The sequence below is a fragment of the Artibeus jamaicensis genome, unplaced genomic scaffold (assembly GCF_021234435.1).
Source record: "Artibeus jamaicensis isolate MK-2021 breed Jamaican fruit bat unplaced genomic scaffold, CSHL_Jam_final contig_1998, whole genome shotgun sequence".
NCBI lineage: Eukaryota > Metazoa > Chordata > Mammalia > Chiroptera > Phyllostomidae > Artibeus > Artibeus jamaicensis.
Window position 1 is genome coordinate 15,528,698 of NW_026521407.1, and position 9,487 is coordinate 15,538,184.

The 9,487-nt window shown below is 47.3% G+C and overlaps 1 long non-coding RNA gene across 1 annotated transcript; it reads right to left on the reverse strand.

The window, feature by feature from the left end:
• Positions 1–907: 907 nt before the first annotated feature.
• On the reverse strand, positions 908–9,279 carry LOC128628602 (uncharacterized). The gene is made up of 3 exons (XR_008393030.1): positions 9,212–9,279; positions 8,626–8,654; positions 908–991 (listed from the first exon to the last, which is right to left on the reverse strand). It is a non-coding gene; the product is annotated as an uncharacterized LOC128628602 (long non-coding RNA).
• Between the last annotated feature and the right edge of the window lie 208 nt (positions 9,280–9,487).

The following is a 9,487-nucleotide window of genomic DNA, read 5'->3' on the forward strand; positions in this document are numbered from 1 at the left end:
ATATCTGGTGAGTGCTGTGTTTGCGGAGGCAGCTCGGCACACACTGATCAGCCTTGTCAGGACATTGTGCCAGGATCACCAACAATCCTTGCCAAACCTTGGACTTTCCCAAAGGAAAAGGATCTCTTGCCTCAGCAGGAGAGGGCTCCAGTCTTGGATATCTGGAAATATGCATCAAGGGCAATTATCAGTGGAGAAAGAGCCCAGGACTCTGCTCAGCCACATCTTAAAATCCCCACCTCAGGAGAAGGGGTAGGCACGGGCCCCGAGCCTGTACCACTACAAGGGCCCTCTGATGGCAGTGTGCTCAGAATACCCACCCACCTCCTTGCCCAGGCCAAGCTCCACGTAATTATTAGATTAATTAAAACACTATATGAACCTCGCCTCAAAGTGGAAGCCAATAAGATCCAATAATGAACACTTAGAGCCCTTCTTCTTGAAAAGTGAGGAATTTGAATGCTTTGAAAAATAAATGAATGCATAACATAACATTAACACTGCCTGCCTATCAAGAAGTTATAATGCACAGATACTATGTCAAGGCCTCTGTATACATTAATTCATTGAAACCTCACAATATCCCTGTGTAGTAGGTATGGCTGTTATTTTTCTCCACTTTACAGATGCAGAAGCCAAAGCTCACAGAGGACAGTGATGTGTCCAAGGTCACAGACCAGCTGAGAGCCAGCATTCATGACCGAAAGGACCAGGCTTCTCCTGGCTGCTGTGCTCCAGCACCTGTTACAAGGCCCTTTCTTGCTGCCAGAAACAGGATGGATAACTTCAAAAGGCAAAAAAAGCAAATATCGCTAATCTTCATCAAAAGACAGTGTACTATGGGAGCACTGTCTTAAAGTCGACGTTCCATTGCTATAACTTACCACTGTTTCACCTTGAACGAGTTATACAATTAAATCTCTTTGAGCCTGAGGTTGTTCATCTCTAAAGTGGGATAATAACAATTCTGCCTCCTTGGGCTGGCATGGAACTAAAATCAAATAAAGAAAATATATATGGACATATATATACTTTGAACTTACAAATGAAAAGAGTGATTTTACAGCTTGGCATCTGTGACTCACTATAGTGACCTATGACAAAGGTCAGGGGGTGGTGATGCTATTCAGATATTGAACAAGATTTCTTACTTTGTGCCCCAAATAGCTGCTCTATATGTACAGCATGTACAAAGTGAGCTAAATTTTTCCACCTGTAGTAGAGGTAGAAGTCATAGAAATTCAAGTCAATGTTATTACTCTGGCATTTGCCCCCCACCTTACTCCCACCCATCACCCCAGTCTCTCACAACCCAGGCTTCAGCTTAAACCAACAGAGGTCCTGGTATACTTGCATTATTCCCAATTATGACATTTCAAGATAATCCCTATTTTCCCATGAAACTCTAAACCAAAAATGGTCTAAGATTTTTAATTCAGTTTTTTGACCCTGCACTGCACTTTTGAAAGGAGAAATGGTTACAAAGCATGCAAAAACAAAAAAAAGTTGGTCCACCTGTACCTCGAAAAAATGTTAGGAATCCATGGTGCCGCAAGCCGCACCACCAATGAGTGAGCAGTCACTGAGAACTAAGTAAGTACCAGGCAGTGTGGTCAGCACGGGGGATGGAGATGAAGGTACTTGTTAAAAAACTGTAAACGTGGTGAACTTCAGGCATTAGATCTAGTAGACAAAGACCAACAAATTGATAGCTCAGTATAGGCTTCCGCAAAAGTAATCCCAGGCGCTATGGGACATAGAATGGGCACTTATGACCTCTGGAAAACCCCACTATTGTTTAGAGATGGTCAGAAACCAGAAAGGTGGTTAAAAAAACCCAACAAGAATGTTGTCACCAAAGGAGAATAGATTAGAGAAGGAGAGAGTGGTCAATTGTGACATATGCCTCAGAAGGGTCAAGTTAGAAGAAGGTCTGAACAGTAAGTACACCTTGGGATTCTGAGATGAGAAGGTTATCGGGGTCACAAACCAAAATGGTATAGGTAGGGCTGGAAATGCAGAGGCACCCTGGGAGGAGAGCTGAGATCAGAGAGTGAAGGGGCTGGCTGAGAGAGGGACCAGGGACAGGGTAGTCGCCAGAAGCAAGAAGAGGGTCTGCTCTTACACCAAGAGGAGGTGGATGCAGATAAGAACAGGTATGGGTGTGGATTCATTCATAGGTCAACAGTAGAAAGTTGAGGAAATTCCTGCCTATGTACTACTTTTTAGCTCTAAATTGAGATGCAAAGTCATCTCTTGAGAGTGGGTGAGAGGTGATAACAGCAGCTTTGAGGGAAACAGTGAAGAACTGAAAAAGCCACTGAGAAAAATGAAATCAGGAGCTGCCAGGTTGAGAGGGAGAATTCTAGGCAGTCCTGAGGGCCCCAGGACTGCAGAGTTGGATGAATGGTTTTTCTGGGGCCCTGCAGCTGGGCCCAGGTATGGAGACTCCAGACTCAGGCACTTACAGGGCCAGGAACTGGAGAAACACAAAACAATTTTGGGTCCTGCCAATTGCAGGAGGGCTGCTCATGGGTTCTATGTTGGATGCAGATGCAAGGAAATCCAAGGAGGAGGAGATGAATGGGAGGGAACAGGTGGGGGCAGGAGAAAAGATCCAGATTTTGAGTTCATTCGGAGTGGGAGGGGGGAGGCGAAGTTTTCACAGAACAACAATTGTGAATGATGACAAGGTCAGGTGTGACCACGGAACTGGAGTTCCCAAAGACACTCAACTCCTGGGGTTTCCCCTGCCCTAGTTCCTCATGGAGAATAAGCAGAGATGGTACAGCCTTCAGCCCTTTCCATTCATTCGGCTACTGGGGACTCTCTGTCCCCTGAGATGATGGGGTGGGGAAAACATCTTTCTCATCAGCCTTGACCTTCTAAAATAAAAACCTGTTAATAATGGGAAGGACTGCCACTGTCACTGAGAGCTGAGCTATCTCTCATCCCCACCAGAACACCTTACCCCATAAGTAGCAGGGGTGGGAAGGGCTACTTGAGGGACATCTTTAGGGGCTTTAGAGAAGAACATCTCTCAGTGGGTTATGACTTCTGTGTATAACTCCTGGCCATCATGGAGCAGCAGAGTGCTGTCGATTGTTTACTTTGCTAGTTACAATGTGAGACCGAGGTTATTAAATATAAATGTCTCAAAGCTCTGTCATTCTGAGGGCTGTTTGGGGACTGGTGGCTTGTCATCAATGTGGAGCAGAGCCAGAGTGGAATTTCTAGGCTGGGAGACTGACAGTTTGCTCCCTGCCTATTCTGTGCCTTGCTTCTTGCAGGCCCTCCCAACGCTCTGCATGGAGAACACCACAGGGCAGTTATTCCCTCACGTCCCCTGTAACCTTGACATCACCTGCCATCCTTGCCACTTTGCTTCCAACCACCAGGCCCTCTGCTCCACACCAGCGTGAGAAAGTCAATCTCCAGCTTGCCCGGAATCACCCTGGGGCACAATTCTAACTCCAGAATGGAGGGTCAGCTGGTGTGGCCACCAGGTGCTGGCCCCAGCCCCGTGTCCCTCGTCCCCACTAGAAACACTGCCCCTTAAGCAAAAGGAATGGGAGGGCTCAGCTGGCCATTTAATGACGTACTCATTCACCTAAACATAGGGGGAAGTCATTTGTTTTTTTTTTAGATCTTGCGAAGGTGACGTGTATACCCTGCCATAGAGTAGCTAGAAGTCAGTGGGCACTGTGGGCCCCGAACCCAGCTGTTACGCAGAACTGTGCGGGGAAATGGTGGATTGCTAGTCTTTGCCATTTCCATGTAGCTACTGCACCCTGCACCTGTGTGGTTCAGAAGACAAAGATGCTCTATATTTGGGTGGGAGTTTAGACAAAGAAAATATTTGACTTTGTTTTGGCCAGAATTCCTCAGAAAGCAGAACTTGAGACAAAAGCTCGTGTGTGAATATGTTGGGCCGGGGGGAGCCTGTGAGCCCTGGGTGTGAACCTGAGGCTCAGGGACCAAAGCAAAGATGGTGGCAGAGGTGTGGGTTTCACCGGCCTGACACCGAATGGGAGTTGATGAAGATGCCCTGGCTAGGGGTTGAGAGAGACAGCTTCCAGCCCAAGACAAGACGCCGTCAGACTGCACCTGCTGGGAGCCAGAAAGAGCACTCACAGAACGGGCCCCTACAGCGGTGGCTGGAAGATGGCAAGGGCTATGTGAGAGGTGTCTGGTACAAAGTTCATTTTCGAACAGAGGAACCTTGCACTGTCCTCCCAAAACTGCTATCTTTAATTAGGATGGAGGGATATAAGATTTCAGATGTCTTCTGATGTCATTATAATGTTCTTTTTAGGGAAGCAGCATTAGGTTAGTGGCTTTGGGGTCATTTGGGCCTGGGTTCAGGTGTTGCCTCTGTCACTTCTGAGCCATGTCATTTTGGAGATGATATTGAACCTCCTTGAGCCTCTGTTTCCTCATCTGTGTAGTGGAGATAGTCACATCATACGTTCTCATAAACATAGTATATGTATAAATGCTTAATAGAGCATCTTTACAGAATAGGTGCTCAATTAATGGAGGCTGTGTTGTTTTCACTCTAGGGGAAACTACTGGCCGTAGCGTATAATGCATTCAGGAAGACAGCTGGATGATACGCTCACACTCCAAAAACAGAAGTGAAAGAAGTTACCATGTGGCTGCAGAAAAACAAAAGAGGCTTCCAGTATTTCAAATAACCAAATCTTGGAGCTGCCAGGAAAACATCCATTTCAAACATTCTCTCTTTTCCTGGTACACAAACTCATTTGAAAGGCAGTCACCTTGATCTTGGACCAGAAAGCAGCATTAGAGGTCTATTCCACCAAGAAAGGGAAACTTCAACCCTCTAGTTTTCTGTGCTCCGCCCATACCCGGAGTGTGGGAAACACAGCTTTTCTTTCCCAGGAGGTTCTTCCAGCCTCAGCAGAGGGGCGCAGCTTTGTTTGCACAGGTGAGCTAATCAACACACAGGTGACTTTCAGAAGAACCCAAAACTTGAAGCACAGTGAATACCACACTGCAGAGGAGGAACCAAAATCCACCGACAGCGACAGCGGCCCCCACCCCAGCTGCCCCGTCTCCCCTCCAAGCCCCCAGCTCCCCTCTCTCCTGCTCCTGCTGTGATCCACCACAGCAGGAAAAGGCTCAGGCTGTTCTGTTATGAAAGTGATAGGAGCTCAATTTAGAGTATTTAAAAAAAAACACACAGAAACCTAGAAGAAGGAAGAAAAAACTCACTTGTTTTCTTACCACCTATGAACCATTGTCAACATTTTGTTTACATTGCCTTCTGTTCTTTTTAAAAACATAATTTGCTTTACATGCCTATCTTACACCACATACGGTTTTGCATTCCCTAGTGAGAATTCACTGCAGGAACACGGTGAGCATCAGTCCTGTGCAGGGTGAGGGAAAGAAAGACTTGGCTTAGGATCCGAGGGGCCTGAGTATTCATCTTGGCACTGCCGTCACTTGCTACGTGATAGGGGGCATATTGGCCTTCTCTGAGCCTCATCTGCGTGATGAAGATGACAGACACATCCATTCCCTGCCACCACTTTTCTGCGTGCCCCTCCAGACTGGAAGCTCTGTGGGTGCAAAGCCCCTCTGATTGGCCCTCTGCTGCGTTGCTGGGGGCTCTGGTGGATTAAAGATGGCCACAGAGTCTTGTCCCTTCCTCTCATCCAGAGATAGGCTTTATTTCCTCACCCCTTGGACATCTGGGTTGGCCTTGTGTGGCAGTCCGCCTCCAAGATGGTCCCAGGGACCCTCCCTTCCTGGTCCTTCATGTCCTTTCACAGTCACCGTCATGGTGAATCAGGGATTGGTCTGTGTGACAAAAAGAGTGTGGCAGAGGTGACCAAGCCTGATGTCATGAAGGGCATTGAGGCTTCTGCCTGGGCCCTTGTGGATCACTCAGTCTGGGGGAGGCCAGCCACCATGTCATGAGGACACTTGAGCAGCCTGTGGAGCAGCCTGTGGACAGAAAATCGGAGTCTTCCTGCCAACAGCAAGCACCACTTTGCCAACTATATGAATGAGCCACCTTGGAAATGGAGCCCTGTCAAGAGCCGACCAACAGCCGTCCCTTGACACAGTCAGGACAGATGAGATACATCTGCACAGCAGAGGCAACTGTGGCTGGATTTCCTGTCTATCTCTCCTTACATCTTTGTTTTTGCGATTAATAGGTGGTGGGATTTTTAGACGCCTGTATTTCGGGCCCAGTGATCTGCAGAATTCCAATGAAGTTGTACAAAATGATTTCTTGGCCAGAGAATAAAGTACCCCCTGATGAAGTAGCCCCTAAATATCTAAAAGTTGATGGAGTAACAGCCCCTCCTCTACCTTGGACAGGAATATATATTAAATAGAATTAGACAGGTAAAGAAGCAGGAGAAGCTGGTTAGCTATTACAAACTAAGAAGGTAGAAACAATTACCAAAGAGTTAGAGTTCATAGTACATAAAGAAATATTTTAGACAGAAAGATAGATAGCTAAATTAGACATCACAAAGGCCTTATAATGAATTTCCTAACCCCTTCTTGGTCTAACATACCCTTTTGCCCCATGCCAAATTCTAAGAACTTTAATAAACAATAAGACATTCAAACTCTGTATATAGAGCTATCTCAAATGGTCTGATTAATGGTTCTCCTGGTCAAGACAACCTTTGTTTAACATAACTGAAACTATGGAAATTCTTGTACTTTTCCTAGTTACCTCTGTATTGGTTTTTTCTGCTTAATTGATCACACCATGCTCCTGTTCCTTTAATGTTATGTAACAATCTCTAAAAATAAAAAATAAAATAAAGCCTAAATCAAACTCTGAGAGTTCAGTCAGACCCACAGAGGCTCCAGTTGGGTGTCTGACTCATTCGTCGCCTGCGCAGTCCATCCTTCGGGGACCCTGAACCCTGCGGAGGCTGGACCCCAGCGGAGCCCCAGGTCCCGATCGGGCCTTCAGATGAGTCCAGCTTTGGCTGGCATTTGACTGCATCCCATGAGGTGTTCCAGGACCGAACTACCAGCAAAACTGCCCCAGAATTCCTGACTGATCCACAGAAACCAAGAGATGAATATTTATCATCATTTAAACCACTAAATCTGGGGATTATTTGTTATGCAGCAGTGGTAACTAATATACCCTATGACTAGTTTTGACCAATAAAATGCAACATTCTGGGACTTCTAAGCCCAGGCCTTAAGAGGACTGACACCTTCCACTTCCTGGTTCTTAGAAATCAGTCACCATGCTTTGAAAAGCCCAAGCCACGTGGAGAAGCCATGTAGAAGAGAACCCAGGCATGCTGGTGCAATGGCCAGCTAATCTCCAGCCAATAGTCCGCATCAACGGCCAGCTCATGAGTGAGCATCTGGGAGGTTCTAGCTGAGTCCTGCCCCAGATGACCACGGCCTCAGTCATCACCACATGGGGCAAAACAACCCCACAGCTGAGCTCAGTCAACCCACAGAGGTGCGAACCGGAACAAAATAACTGTTGTTCTAGGCCTCTGAATTTGGGAGTGATGCGTTGTGCAACAATAGTTAACCAAAACAATGGCTCAGCACCTGGCACATAGTTGGCTCTTAAAAAATGCCTGGTGAATAAGTGGATGACCTCTGTTGGGCTTCCGTTTTCTCTTCTATAAAGTCACAAAGGTTAGGCCATTTCCATACTTAAATCCCACAAGCCTCCGTCTCTATTGTTCTACGGCTGCTTTCGTGGCTGCCTACCACACGGCCTCGCTTCTGTAGGAAGACTCTGCGTCCGCGGCCTCTCTGTTCCTCACCCAATGCCAGTTCCCTCTTCTCTCTTTCTGTGGCATGCCCATGCTCCGGGCACCTGTTCCCCTCCAGTCCCTGGTGGTTTCAATCATGGGGCTGCGTAACTAACTCGTCAACGGGAGATGAGCAGAGGCCCTCCGCCCCACGGGCAGCACCCGCTCAGGTTAGCCAGAGGAATTGGGACACTCTCCAGGTGTCCCTGGGACACACAAAGAGCAGAGAAAACACACACTACGTTCCCCATCTGCCCTTCTCATGGTTGAGTCCCACAGTTGTTTACTGGCTAGAAAATGACTGGCCTCTTTCACAGTGTCCAGGGACCCGGTCAAGTTTCCTGAAGCAGAGACCATCCCTGCTTCTGTGGACTGACGCTCAGCCTCTGGTTTATAGGTTTCCTGCTTTGCTGCAAAGGTGCTATTTTATCTGTGTGGCCATTTGGAATGATAGATCTCTATCACTCCCATAAAAAATTTTTCAAAGGGCTGTAGAAGGTGAGCAGCCAACCTGAGGTCACAAAGCAAACCCCTCCAACTGGTGGAATTAGAATGACGTCTCTCCTTTTCCAACCACTCACCCTCACCCTCCTACGCCCACCTGTCACACATTACTCTGAGACACCGTGGTGTGACCCATTTAAGGGATTATTCGGAAGAGCCATTGGCCCTTCCTGACTATTAGTCATCCCCAAATCATTGTCATCACTGTTGTAATTAGTGAGGCCTCGCTCATTAAGCTATGAAGGTCTTTCCCAGACTTTAGAATGTCACCCAGTTTCCAGAGGCTAAGGCTGGGGTGGAAACCATGAAGTTTTCCATCTGCACAGCCGGAACATACCGATGGGGCGCCTCCTGTCTTCCGGGCTCCTGCAAGGCGATAGAGACACAGCAGTGATCAAATCCCCAGTCCTGCCTGCGAAGAACTTGCAGTCTAGTGCCGAAACTTTTCCTCCTCTTTGTGCGAGTTAGGATGGTGGACCTCACAGGCTGGGCTCAGCTCATGGTGAGGTTTTCATACATTTCAGAGCAGAGGAGAAAACATGGTGCCTTTCTCTTATGCCGGCCTTACCCGACTGCCTGTTTGGTCTGCATGGATGCCTGACAGCCATGTTGTGTTCAAATTCTTCTAAGGAACTCTTGGTCTCTGCCCACCCACATCTTATCAGTGACACCACCGCCCACCCATTTAATAATGAGTTATTGCTTTTTTTTAATCCTCACCCGAGGACATTTTTCATTGCTTTCAGAAAGAGAGAGAGAGAGACATTGATGGGAGAGAGAAACTCTGATTGGTTGTCTTCTCATATGTACCCCCACTGGGGATCAAACCCACAACCTGGGTACGTGCCCTGACCAGGAATCAAACCCAAGACCCTCCAGTCTACAGGACAAGACGACGCTTCAACCAGCTGAGCCACACCTACCATGGCAACAGTGAGTTATTCTTGGTTTCATCCTTTCCTGGTCATATCCAATCTACAAGTAAGTCCTGGTTTGGGCACATCCAAACTCTATCTCGAATCTCTCTGTTTCTTTCCATCTCCAAAGCCCGCATGAACTTTCACCTGTGTCTCTGCTTCTAGTCTCACTCAGTGCTTCCACTTTGAGTTGAGAATCACAGACCTTAAATGGGCATTCAACCCTGGCCAGCTTGTACTTCCTGAGCAAATTCACTTTCCCACACTCTGGGACAACTGCTT